At 51.8% G+C, this 14,565-nt stretch overlaps 1 protein-coding gene across 1 annotated transcript in view; it reads right to left on the bottom strand.

Annotated features, from left to right (window-relative positions):
• Lgr6 (leucine rich repeat containing G protein-coupled receptor 6) overlaps positions 1-14,565 on the bottom strand; it is a 126,518-nt gene that overhangs the window by 97,921 nt on the left and 14,032 nt on the right.

The following is a 14,565-nucleotide window of genomic DNA, read 5'->3' as shown; positions in this document are numbered from 1 at the left end:
AAAAAGGGGGGGTCATTTTCTGGTCTCTTCTCACTGTCCCTCTGATTTTTATGCTTTCTTTGCAGGTTCTCCTGGGACTAGCTATGATTAGCCAGCAAACCCACCTCCCTGTCAAGAAAGGAGTCAGGAGGGGTAAAAGTCAGGAGCACAGAATTTCAGATCGGGAAGGCAGGGTCCCTAGTGTAAACAAAGTCTTCACTCTGAGACCCAGGGTGTCTCACGCTGCAGACTCTAATATTCCTGAACCCGGGTTCTTCCCCCGGCCACTTGCACTGTCCTGCTCAGGAGCGGTGGGCTTCACTGCCTGCTGAGGTCTCTGCCAGCCTCTTCCTCTTGGCTCTGCTTCCCTAGACCTCTGCCTTTCTTGACCTCTTGGCACTTTCCAGAAGATACCTGAGTACCCGAGTAGCTGGATGTGCAGAGCTGGTCTCTATGTGTATTCACCATCTAAATCATCCTAAGCTGCCCATGTTATCCAAAAAAACTTGTGATACCATTCCCTAAGATGCCCGCACACACAGCCGTCGCTGTAACCACATCAACGGAAGACCCACCTTAAAACCAGGCACTGACTAGCCTTTATCCAAATAATCCCATTTAATCCTTACCATAATCCCAGGAGAGCTGCTATTTTTCATTCAGGAAAACAGAAAGGGGCCAGCTCTATGTCTGCGTGCGTGGGGGACCTGCTGCCAAGGCTGACAACCTAGGTGCATTCCCTGAAACCATGGTGGGAAGAGAGAACCAACTCCCAAACTTAGTTCTGTGATCCCTCCTCTCCCCCAATGCACACAAAATTTCTAAAAAATTAAAATTAAAAAACAAATAAAAGAGGATTGAGTGGAGTCAGGAAGCCCCCAAATCAAATTTCTCCTCTGGTTACCTATCTTGACCACTATGACCCTCCATTTCCTCATCCGTTAAAAAAAAAAAAATTACTAGGTAAGGTCTTTGTGAGGATTAAGTGAGCTAATGTTTGCAGACTGCCTGGTAAACAGTACATACTTAATAACTATTTACCTTCTTCCTCCCAACTTCCCTCTTGGTATCTCCTATGCAAGACACTCAGCTCTGCAGACCTGTAAGTGGAGAGCCGACGGCTTGATTTGTGGGTACTGCCCAATGTTAACGTTCTCTTCTGTGTGTGCCTGAGTGAGCAGCGGTGTCTGAAGTTACAGGCACACGCCTGACAATTTGGCCTCCATCCTGTCTCCAACTCCTGATTCTTGCCTCTGTGTGCCACATTCCCTTGGGCTGCAGAGATAGACCACCACATCACCACCACATCACCGGGCAGCACAGGCTTCCCATGGCTTGCTTTTCCCCTGAGTACAATTCACCCTCAAATCTCCCAGCTTCCATGTGCCCAGAAACACGTTTGCTCTCCATGCATGCTCAGAGCAGGCTGGGAATGGTGGGGAACGTGTGCCGAGAAAGCCCAGCTCCAGTCTATAAAAAGACTGTTTAGTCTCAAATGTTTTATCTTTGATAAAGCTTGGGCTCCGACTCCATGTCTTCCGAGGAAGGAAGGCATTCCATGCAGGGGTAAGCCAAGAAAACTGGCATGCACGACATGGGCTGCTCTTTTCTGTACTCCCTCCCCACTAGCCTGGGGAAATGGAGGGGCCTTCTGCAGGCCTGTGGGGCTAGCCTGGGCTCAGGGGAGGCTGCAGCTGGCACCCTGGTCGAAGTGAAGACAAGGGCCAGCGGAACTAAGAGGAACATCCTTGGTGGATGTTAGCCTGGGTTCAACCCGAATGCTATCCTGGCTCTGAGGCCCAGGCTACAATCCTGAGTCTACCTGGACTCCTCTCCCTTGAATCCCAGGCCTGGCTCATCCTCAGTAAGGAGGGGGTGTGAGGTGCCACACACACAAAAAAAAAAAAACGATTACCTCTAAATATTTACCCTGTGCATTTCTGGATGTGTCCTGACAGGCAGGAGAGCGGGAGTTCAAGGAGCATGCAGGGCATGTGACTCAGGCCTCATCACTCAGCTGTCCCCCCAGGGGCCGCACTCAGAGGCTCTGATGCAGCTCCATGCCCCCACCCACTCCTCACCTCACCACCAAGGCCAGCGGCTTCATTGTTCTCCCCTGGGGAGGAGGGGGTTGCACCCCCACCCCACCCCACCTCCCCACATCCTGCCCCAGACAAGCACCCAGCCCAGCTGCTGTAGAGGGGCCGGGTGGGGCCGGAGGGTGGATTTCAAATGGTGTCTGGTGGGGGAGTCCCTTTCAGCCTAGCTCTCGGAAAAATGGAAAGGGGTGGGGCTGGTGCCAGGAGAAGGGGAAGGCGAAGGGATGCAAGGATTGGAGGAGGGAGGCCCAGCAGAGAATCCAAAACCCAGACCCTCCACACCGACACCACAGTGTGAAGGATGGCGCTGGGACCCTTCAGGAAACAGAGAGTGACAGACAGACCCTCCCAGCACAGAGATTGTCCTGTCAAGTCTGCAGCTCTGACCCACGACTGTCCTAAGAGACCGGCTGTGTGACCCAGAGGACACAGCTCTGACATTTCCTGCGTGCTTGGACTTGGGGGAAATTGCAGGACATCTGGACTCTTGGGTGCTTGAGGTTTGGTTGTGGCTGTGTTGGCTTGTCCACATGGTTCTGAGACACCTGAGTGTCTGAATGTTCCTTCCTATGTTGTCGTTCAGAGCCCTGGACATGCATGTGTCCCACAGGCAAGTACTTCTTCCATTCATCAGTTTGCATGTTGGAGCTACAGCTCTTCAAAGTTACAAAGCATCCTGGGGTATCTCCCTATCGGGAAGGTCCTTTGGGAGAAGAACGCAGCTTCCCCAGGTCTTTCCCTCAACGTTGGGAACTTCCTTGGGCTGTGTGACTTTGGACCAGCCTGACTCCTTCTCCTGCCTCTGCTCACACTTCAGTCTGTCTCCTCATCCATGTAGAATCCAGTGCCCCGTGATGCTGTTTCGGGATCTAGCTAGTCTGTGGCTGAAGTGGGTACCCAAACCTAACCACAGATGCTCTACCACTGTGAACATGAACATCACCTAGAAACATCATCCTACAAACACACCGGTATAAACCCCATACATCACATGTACACTACACCACATCCATGAACAACACTACTACATACCCCACCCATACCACATACCACACACACTACATTACACACACCACATACTATATACACCACATGCTACACACTATACACACACACATGCCACATATTACACAGACCACATCACCACATACCACACCACATGTACACATACAACATACACACTATACCATATACACACACATACACAAAACACATACCTAGACCATACACACAAATACATAACATACTCACACATGTCCCATACACAACACACATACACCATAGCACACATACCACACACACACACAGCTCTCCAGGGCTAAGTCCAGGGCATGGGGCCTATTCCGTTGCGAAGGATCCCATACTCTGGAGAGTCCAGGCTTAATTATCTGCTGTTGCCATTCTGAAATTGTTAGTCATTTTTGGACACCAAATTTTCATTTTGCCCTGAGCCCACAATTGTCACTGGCAGCCAAGAGGGTGTGGAGGACAGCTGACAGTCTCACTCTGAGACTCTTCCCGGTAGACCTTGGGATCCCCAGAGGGGCCATGTGTCCTCTCAGCTGGACACAGCATGGTGTCATGGGAGGGGACGGGAGAGGCTGCTGGAGCGAAGGGTGTGGCACCATGAGAGGGGTGGCCCTGGGCACCGGAAGTGGAAGCTTCTGGCTGCACATTAGGAAAATGTTCTCAGAGCTTTACCCTGTGAGGCAACCAGACCACCCAAGGAAGCTGGGTGAGGCGGTGTCACCATGGAGACAGGGAACAGGTTTGATAAGAGGAGGGGGGGTGCTGGGGAACTGAGGGGCCCGGAGCAGCAGAACCATGCTGGAGGGGGTGGGCACCTGGAGACACTGCTCTAGGATCTGGCTGAGACCCAAAGACCCACGGAAACTGGTCCGCTTGAGTTTTCCCTCTGGGAGGAAAAAACAGTGGTAGACAAGCTTGGGGTTCTGCTGGGGTGGGGATGAAAAGACACCCCACACCAGAGGAGAGGCTGGCAACACAGGGCCCTTTTTCTGCTTCCTGGGCTAAGGACTCGGGTTGTCTGTCTCTGCAGTTAGTTATGTTGGATTATTTTGATTGTATATATTTAAGGTGCGCGACTTGCTGATTTGATACACATTTGCACTGTGAAATAACTACCACAATCAAACTAATTAACATAGTCTCTCCTCCTCAGCCATGGTGTGTGTGTATGTTGTATGAGTGTGTGTGTGTGTGTGTGTGTGTGAGTGAGAGAGAGAGAGAGAGAGAGAGAGAGAGAGAGAGAGAGAGAGAGAGACTGCCCTTAGGAAAAGGGCCATTAGCACGTGACTGTGTCCCATGGTTACCTCTTTCGAGGCAGAGCTTGGCCATGGGAGTCCCTGCGGTACTTTGTACACAGTCACTCAGTGCGCATGTACAGAACACCAGAGCTGCCTTTAGCATTGTCTTAACATACTAACTGACTGTGTGACCCTGTCACTCACTGTCTTTAAATGTCCATTCTCTCACCTGTAAAATGATAACCATGGTATTAGCACTCCCCTGACGAGAGTTGTGATGTGAAGTTATCAGAGTTAACGATGTAAAACAGTGCTTGATGAATATGCCTTTACTAATATCATAGTGATTTAACTGAATTGTAACTATTAATACATAAGGACACATCTCACTACATACTGTATTTGGGGAGCAGGGTTTTGATAGGTAGCCATACTGGTCTTACAATCTTCCTGCCTTGGCCTCTTACATGCTCAGATTAGAGATGGGTACCAACACATCTAGCTTTACCTCACAAAGCTGGGTAGAGCACCTGCCTAGGATGCTGAAAGACTTGGGATCCATCTGCAGCACCAGAATAAATGAATAATGAATACAAGAAATTAGGACTGAAAATAGCACTTCACGCTCCTGCAGAGACCCCTCTATGGCGGGCACCTTGCCAACAACCCCCCCCCATTTGCTAGGCAAAACCAGATCTGGAGAGGAACAGGGCCACTTGCGGTCATGTTACAGTTGACTGAAGCACCCCAAAGAGGTCTAAAGCCTAGAAAGACCTCAGGCTTCCCAGTGTGGCCTCCTCTGTGGAGCCCATTCCCCGAGACGACGCCTCCTATCAGAGAGAACTTAGACACTATCTTCTTTGAAATCCCAAACACATAAGATGACACCAAGTTCTCTTGGATTTTGCAGTTTTCATAAATTTCCAAACAAGGACATGGCTTCTCTCTGGGAAAGTGCATCTCTCTATCCCTATAACAGCACAGACCGTCCTCTTGGGCTTTGCACAAAAATCCTATGTGAGAACAATGCTGTTTTTAAATAAAGGCCTATCTGCTCTGCTTTGTCATTTCTTGGCTCCCTCTTTGGTGACAGAATGTCTCCCAGCCTGCCTAAAAGTGGCAGGAAGGCTCTTGATGGGAGAAACCAGAGCGGGCAGAGAGCAGAAGGCAGAGGCTGAAGGGTTAGCAGGGGGTGGGGTATCTATGAAGAAGAGGACTCCTGGGAGGCTGCCAGGAAAGGGGGACATTTGTGCAAGTCAAGACTGTACCTGGGAGAAGCTGGAAACCCAGAGCATCAGTAGGTGGCCAATTAATTAAGGTGGGGCCAGGATAAAGGCATGGGGAGGGGACATGGCTAAAATTCAGGTGAAATAGAAACATGAGCGCACACACACACACAATTTTGTTTGTGATCGTGGTTAAAAGACCATGGAACTTGGAGAATGTCACGTCACCAGCACATTTGTGGGTCTCAAAAGTGGCACAGACAGGCAGCCAAGGAGAGAAGAGGCCTGGAGAGGGACCTCCCTCTCAAAACTACGTGGTTTGGTGCACCACCGTACCCAGCCTCCCCTTTTTTCTTATGGGAAGGTTCTGGTTTTCTTTTTTTTTTTTTTTCTTTCTGCCAGACATAGTAGTGCACTCCTGTAATTCCAGTACTTGGGAGTCTGAAGTAAGCGCATTGGGAGTTTGAGGCTAGCCTGAACTACAGAGTGAGTTCTAGGACAGCCTGGGCTCCGTGGCAGCTCTCTGAAGAGGAAAGAGATACGTCACAGCAGCAGCAATCTGGGGGCCTGGGCACCTGGGGAAAGGGAAGAGGAGACTGTGGCTGGTCCTAACTCCTTTTGGAGGAGCCGGGCCCACCCCGGCTGAGCCATCCCAGCACTGAGGCATGAAGCTGCTGAGCGAAGGCCATCTACAGAGCCTCGGATTCCAGACGGAAGCGACACAGAGAGTCAACTGCGAGGTGTGACTCCTGCCCCCTGGCCCTCAGCTATGCCTCTTGGAGAGGCGGGGAGCTGCTCCTAGCTGTACTCAGAGTCAGGTGACCATCCTCAGGTGCAAAGCATGGTCCAAGGACTGCACAGTGCTGGTGTGTGCGGCCCCTCCCGGCTCCTTCTCCCTTGCCAGATCTAGAACAGCCCGTCATCGTGCGTGCGTGCGTGCGTGCGTGCGTGCGTGCGTGCGTGCGTGCGTGCGTCACTCCACGACAGGGCTCCCGCAGTACTCTGACCTTTTCCTGACCCTAGGACTTCGTGTAAGTTACTTCACCTGTCTCTGCCTCACCTTCCTCGATGGTAAGCGCCGAGGCCAGGCCTGGCGCATGGTAAACGGACACACATCACCTGTGCACATCCCCGCCCACCTCCACCGCTCCAGAGCCTTAGTCAAGGGGCTTCACCGTGCAGCTCTGTGTCTTCCCAATAAGCATTTGTAAGCGGCTGCACCATACAGGCACCCGGCTCAGTGGTGAAGCCACCAAGTCCAACAATGTGTGTTCCCTGTCCTTAGAGAACCAAGTCTATGGAAGACAATGACAAGAGCGTGGACAATTACAGCTTAAGTGACAAGTCCTTAGACCGGGACTCTAGAGTCATAGGGCCCTCTCAGACTAATCCCTGTAGCTTTTTGAGTCTGGTCCCTGAGGCTTAAGTCACATGGTCAGGCCACAGAATCCTGTCCTTGATTAGGAGCTGTCATCCCCTAGCCTGCGATGGCACATTCCTGTGGCTGCTCTCCCCCAAACAGCCTGGGAGTTCCACCACAGGTCCCAGTTCTCTGTCCTTGACACACACACACACACACACACACACACACACACACACACACACACACCAGCATCGAGGTCTATTTTCTTTTACGTTTTCTTTTTATTTGTGCGTATGTACCTATGCGTGAGTGAGGGTGGGGGGTGACTTATGCAGATGTCCTCAGAGGTCAGAGAAGAGAGTGTTACAGACAGTTATGAAGAGCCACACAATGTGGGGGCTGGGTACCGAACTCAGGTCCTCTGGAAGAGTGGCAGGCACTCTTAACCCCTGGACGCATTTTGTAACCCAACAACAGCCATGACTGTGCATCTGATGGATTACCCACTGAGTCCTGCAAACCTAGGTTTCCTGCAACTTGCCAGCTTCTCTTCTAGCCGGCTTTTTTTTTTTTTTTTTTTTTTTAATCTCTAGCTCCAGCTACAAGGCCATCATGTCTCTGTGCTGAGGTGCTTCGCATGGGTGTCAAAATCTAACTTCTCCTCCTTACTGGAACCCCTTAGAAAAAGTGATCACATCAAGGTGGCCCAGACAGCCCTCCTGGAAGAACTGCAGGAGCAATCCTGCGGCTCCGCCCTACCACAGGATTCTGGGATTCCGCTGCTAGAGCTGAGCAGAGTGAAAAGGACTAGAGAGGCTGCCGCAGCAGCCAGGGTGGAGTCCCCGCACCGCTCTGGCCTGTTTATTTAGCTGAGGCTACTGTCCGGAGGTCTTTATTCCTGGGAGACACAAGCCCTGTGTGTCTGGGTGGAGGGCTGGTGAAAGGTCCCCACCTCGTGGTCCCGACCTGCCATCTGGGACCAGAGGGGTGCCAGCGTTTTCAGTGGCGGGAGGGGAAGCCAAGGCAGGCTGGTGGCAATCCGGGACTCAGTAGGGACTCGGGAGAACCTTGGCCTGGCTGCACCTGGAAAGCCGGTCCTGAACAGCACCGGGGCACCAGCTTCCTCCGGGGCGGGGCGGGTCAGCCTGGGGTATTCAAACTGGGTCTGAATCGGACGGGAGTCCCCGGTGACAGCTGCCACTGCGGCCCACCTCCCCTCGCCTCAGCCTCCCCTCTTCCACCTACAGCGCTGGCACCTTCTAGGTCTCCTTTAACTCGGTCCGCTCTTTTCACCGGCAAGGGAAGGAGCATTGTTCCCACGTTAAAGGAGGAGATGCCACCCGGCCTCCCCGTCACACGGCCGCCGCAGCGCGGGCCCACGCGTTTCCCTTTTGCTGTGCCCAGGCGCACCTGGATGCAAGGACATCCAGAAGGGCGCCACCCAGGCCGTAGATCTCGGGGTTCCTTTCCCCGGCGCCCTTCCCGCCCCCCCTCACCCCGTCCCACCTGCGCGCACCGCGCCTGTGGCCCCGCCCCTGCGGCCCCGCCTGCCACCGTGCGGCTCGGGTGCTCTGAGCTCCATCCAGCCCCTGAGGCCTTCTGTGCGCTACCCTTGCCCATCCGGCCCACGCCGATCCACTCTTGTTCTGTTGCCTCCGCCTGCGTGGCCTTCTCTTTAAATGGCGCCCCACTCGCCCACCCTTTTCCTCAACCCTTTACCTATTTGGTTCATCACACGTGACGCAAGACTAGATGCAAGATCCGGGTTCAAAACTCCTGCCCAGCAAGCAGCCTTTCTTGGCATTGAGCCGCACTCGCTCACGAGGCAGTTGGACTGGCGTTCTCGGCCTTCCACTGTGGAAGACTCTGTTGTCAGAAAGTCACTTTGTGGCCTGGCACCAACACTAAACAGCGGTTTGGTGGCGGTAAGGTTACTGACCCTCTGTGTGCCTCAGTTTCTGGGTCTAAAAAGGCTGTACGATAGTCCCTCCTAAGTGAATTGGTGTGGGGTTTAGGTGGTGGGATCCAGGTGCATGAGGGTATTAGCTCTGCTCCCCAGAGGCATTCCTCCCTTCGGGAGCGTTCACCCCCCACCCCCCCACCCACCCCGACACCTCCATCAGAGAGAAGCAACCCTGCAAAGTGAGCAGAAATGGCAAGATGGCAGAGGAGGGCGTTCTGGGTCAGCCCTGCCCTTGGGAGGCACCAGCTGCTGCTCCTCTCTGAGGTGCCACCTGCCTCGCCCCTGATCTTCTCTTCCTTTGATCTTCTGATCTCTGGCCAGGGTCTCCCAGCCAAAGGCATTCCTGTCTTCCAGCCTCCTCCAAGGGAAGGCAAAGGGCTGGGCTCACTCCATGCCTCGGCCCCTCCCTCCTTCCCCCTTCTGCGTGCGCAGCGGAGGCGCGGTGTGGAGTCACACAGGTCTTGGATCAGGTAACCAGTCCCACCTGAGGTGGCAGGGGGGTTAGGGTGGTTTGGGGGAGAAGGGGGTGTAGAAAGGTAGCTCTGGCTCTGGGAGCTACTCCAGGCTCAGTACCTTAGCTGGACCAGATCCCTCTGGAAAGGTACCCAGGGTCAAGGTCTTTGTTCTCAGTGTCCTGGCACGTAAATCCCTTGTTGAGTACACAGGAAGTGTGAGCGCCTGGTATGAAAGGGAGAAAGAGGATTCCAGTCCTGAGGGGACTGCGGATCTACTCTGGATGGAGCTCAGAACCCTGGCTCTAGGGGACTCTTCATAACCTGAGACAGGGCTTCATGGAGGACGCTGGGTCTGGGAGCATCATTCCCCATCAGTAAAGGGCCAGACCTAGAGCTTGCTGAGAGAGAAATTAAAGTGAGTGTGTAGGAGAGGCCATGGGGGATAGTGATGAGGTGGATAAACAGCCTCCTCTCTCTCTCTCTCTCTCTCTCTCTCTCTCTCTCTCTCTCTCTCTCTCTCTCCCTCCTTCCCTCCCTCCCTCTCCCTCTCCCCTCTCCCTCTCTCCCTCTCTCCCTTTCTCTCTTCTCTCTCTCTCTCTCTCTCTCTCTCTCTCTCTCTCTCTCTCTCTCTCTCTCACACACACACACACACACACACCACAATTGTATGGCTGCCTGGGAAGTGTGAATATATTACTGGGAAAATGGGTCTTTGTAGATATAGTGAAGTGACAGATTTGAGAAGAGAAATCCATCCTGGACTCTCCAGGAGGGCTCAGAATCTGTTGGTATTTGCCCTTAATATACAAAGGTTACACATGCACACAAAAAAAGGCAAGGTGAGCCCAGTGGCCGTGGTGCACGCCTTTGATCCCAGCATTCAGGAGGCAGAGGCAGGGAGATCTCTGTGAGTTCGAGGCCAGCCTGGTCTACAGAGCGAGATCCAGGACAGGCATCAAAAACTACAGAGAGAAACTCTGTCTCGAAAAACCAAAACATAAAAAAAAAAAAAAAAAAAAAAAAGACAAGGTGACATTGCAGTGATGTGGCCACAAGAAAACCAGGAATCCAGCCCGGTGGTGGTGGTGGCGGCGGCGGCGGTGGCGCCACGCCTTTAATCCCAGCCAGTACTCAGGAGGCAGAGACAGGTGGGTCTCTGTGAGTTTGAGGGCAGCCTGGTTTACAAAATGAGTTCCAGAACAGCCAGGGCTACTATTACACAGAGAAACCCTGTCTCAAAAACAAACAAACAAACAAACAAGCAAAACCAGAAAGAAAAGAAAATCAGAAATCTCCCCAGAAGAGGTGTGATGGGCTTCTGGCTCAAGAGCTGATAGAGAGTAAGTTCTGTTTTAAGTCACCAGATCTGTGGCAGTGTGCACCATCCTTCACCATGGGATCCTCCTGCCACCACCCCCCGCCCCCCCACCCCACCCCCCACTCCCGCTCACCCCCATCGCTTCCCTGTCTTGGTAGCTCAAGCCAAGCCAGTGACCCATCTCATACTTTCCATCTACAATAGTCACTCCACCTCTTGAGGCTCGTCCCAGGTCTGCTCTGACCTAGCAACTCCCGTCCCGGGCATCCAACCAACAGAAATGCATCTGTGTGCTCATTAAACATCCGTACAGAACAACCCTTAGCATCGACAGTCATAACAGCCGCAACCTGGGAAGTGCCCAACACCATCCCCAGCAGAATGGACAAACTGTGCTCTATTTGCCCTTGTGAATTCCACGCAGCCTGGAGGCTGAGCCACGAAGACGCAGCCATAGGCAGGAATCACAAACACGCTGAGGGAAAGAAGCCAAGTTCCACACAATCCCCCTTTCCATAAAGCTTAAAGCCAACACTGAAATCATCCTCCTAGCTGCCCTTGTGGGTAGATGGTGTCCAGAAAAGGGCATGGGAGTCGAGGACTTCCACAAAGGTGATGATGTTCTGGTTCTCTGAGTGTTCCTTACACAGTGTAAAAATGAATGAAGTTCTCAACCTACACTACGTACTTTTTTCTGCATTGTATCATCCTTGAAGCTAGGGAACTGTGTTTTGTTTTGTGGTGCTAAGGGTGCAGCCCACGGCTTTGAACATGCTAGATAACACCTACCAGTGAACTATCTGAAAGTTAGTTTTAAATACTTTTTTAATATTTTTTTTTTGCCAAGCATGGTGGCACATACATGTAATAGCAGCACTTGGGGGTGACGGCAGGAGGACCAGTTTAGGGTCATCTTTGCCTAAATAATGAATTTGAGGTCAACCTGGACTAGAGGAGACCCTCTTCGAAATCACAAAAACAGTCTGGGAAGATGGCTCAGGTGAGAAAACACTTGCCATATAAACATGAGGACTGCCGGGCATTGGTGGCGCACGCCTTTAATCCCAGCACTCGGGAGGCAGAGACAGGCAGATCTCTATGAGTTCGAGGCCAGCCTGGAAAGGCACAAAACTACACAGGGAAACCCTGTCTCAAAAAACCATGAGGACCTGAGTCCAGGTCTCCAACACTGACATTAAAACGTCAAGAGCATCATGATCCCAACACCAGAGAAGCAAAGACAGGAAGTTCCTTGGGCCTGCTGACCACCCAGCCCAGCCAAACCAGCAAGCTCCAGGCTCAGCGAGAGACTCTATCTAATAAATAAATAAGGTGGGGCTGGAGAGATGGCTCAGCAGTCCAAAGCATTTGGTACTGTTTCAAAGGACGTGGGTTCAGACACCAACACCCACATGGCAGCTCACCTACCGTCCTCAATTCCAGTTCCTCTTTTGGACTCTTGAGGTACCAGACATACACATGCTGCACATACATACATGTAGTAAAACATTTATACATAATAAATAAATAAATAAATAAATATTTTTAAATAAGGTGGTGAGCAATTGAGGAAGGTGCCCTACATTGACCTCTGGCTGTTACATGCACAAGTACACAAATGTGTATATACACATCTGCGCCCATGCACGCGTGTGCGCACACACACACACACACACACACACACACAAACACACAAATCCTAAAATTTAAAACCATAGAAATCTTCCAGGAGGATCTGGAAAGATGGCTCAGTGGTCTCTTGGGTCTCATTTGCTATTCTTCCAGAAGACACAGGACCTGAGTTTAGTTCCCAACACCCACACCAGGTGGCTCAAAACCCCCTGTAACTCCAGCTCCAGGAGACCAGGTGCCCTCTTCTGGACTCTCCAGACACCTATACATCTGTGGCATAAACACACATACATTGGAATAAAACTAAGTCTCTTTTACAAAATAAAAAGTCTTCACTGAACTTCAGGCTGACAAAGGGTCCCCTCTATATTCATGGTAACTTGTGGGTACTTCCTAGGTGTTACCTCACTGAACTGAAATGCAATGTTAATTTTTGGTGTCTTGGTTTCATCTTTTTTTTTCCCCTGTATATGTGTTGCACCTTAAACTAACTCTAGCACGTAACAGACCCTTAATAAAGAGTGGAGAGTCATTGGCATGACTAAGGGCATTAGTATCTCCTGATTTCCCTCCCAGGGCTCCCTGGCATCAGACCCAGCTCCCTGGACTCTCACAGTACTCCACATAAGACACAGTCCTCCCTTCCAATGCCCAACCCTAGGTATCTCCTGGGTGCTCCCATGACCAACCTGTGCACATCTCCTGTCTGGTGTTTAAATGCTTAGGATGGAGTCTTCTAACCCACCAACCTGGGGTCTCTCTAAACACAGAATGCAGCTCTTAACTCATCCTGGGTCTTCAAAGACTACACAAATGTCAGGCACACCCTTGAGATTCAAGCACCCACCTCCTTGAGCCCCTGGAACCCTCTGCCCAATCCAGCCTAGGGGCGGGCACATATCTTTGTTCATCTTAGGCTGTTTAGAACAGGGTGGAAATTTTCAAAAGAAGTCTTCCTTTAAACATAAAAAATAAACGGGATGAATGGGAAAAGGCCAAAGCCTCCGAGTGAAAGGCTTTATAGAACAGATGTCTCACTCTAATGAAACCCAAGCCGGCCCATGAGCTGGCTGGCTGGCAGCTTAAGAGGCTCCCCACTGCGGCTCTGTCCTCACCGCAACCGTCTGGGTCGGATGCCACACCTCAGGCTCCTGCCCACAGTGGAGCCAGGTTAGTGCCACCACCTGTCTGGAGAGAGCTCCTCATCCCCACCCTGTCTCTCCAGAGAGTCCATCCGCTCCAGCCTGAGCCGGTTTCTGCTCTGGAGCTCCTGGCCTCTGGCCCTCCGTTCTTCACTCATTCACTTAGTTATCTCTTCTTCACTCAGCCCACCAAGGCTTCTGAACCACCTCATGCAGCGGGGCTGGTGCCTGCATCCGGGATACCCTTGGTGCACTGGTGGCCGGGGCTCTGTTTTCCTAGGGCTCTCTCATCCTAGTTTGAGAAATGGACAAATACACTTGAACGCGTCCAGGTGAGGGTCCCAGGGTAGTGTAGGATGCAAAGGGGAGTATTCTCCAGAGCTGAGAACTGGGGAGGGTTTTTCCAGAGGCAGCTGCATCTCAGGAAACTCTGCATACCTGGAATAATCTGATGCTCTCCTGACCACCTCCAAAGCCTCCCAGACCTGCAGGTTTCTTGTCTAAACCTGCTTCTTAACCATGGTCTTGCAGTAACTCAACAATGATGTCCACAGGGCTCTTCCTCACAATCCTGGTCATGAACTAATAATGCCTCACCTAAGCACAAGCAGCTAGGAGAGACAGAGTCTCTCACTGGGACCTGGGGTTGCCAATTTGGGTAGGCTCTCCATCCAAGAAATCCAGGAACCCACTTGTCCCTGCCTCCCAGAACTGAGATTATGAGTGAGTGTCACCACACCAGGCTTTTTTTTTTAAAGTATAGGTACTGAGGACCCAACTCAGGTTCCCATGTTTATACAGCCAACATTTTACCAAGTGCACCATCTCTCCAGCTCCTGAGGTTGGCCTCTGGCCTCAGTACACACACACACACACACACACACACACACACACACACACACATGCACACAAACACACACACGGGGTGCAGAGGTCATGGTGATACCTCCTACAGTCAGTCCCAGCACTCGGGAAACTAAAGCAGAATGATCACTGAGTCCAGACTGGGCACTATTTTAAAAAGCAAACACTACAGATGGTTTCTGGGGTTTTCCAAACTGATGCCACACTAGATGGTAAGAGCCTGGAGTTTTCCATCCTTCTCCCCAGCACCTCTTCTT

The sequence above is a fragment of the Peromyscus leucopus genome, chromosome 15 (assembly GCF_004664715.2).
Source record: "Peromyscus leucopus breed LL Stock chromosome 15, UCI_PerLeu_2.1, whole genome shotgun sequence".
NCBI lineage: Eukaryota > Metazoa > Chordata > Mammalia > Rodentia > Cricetidae > Peromyscus > Peromyscus leucopus.
Note: the sequence above shows the minus strand (reverse complement) of the source record. Positions and strands in the feature narration are given on the sequence as shown.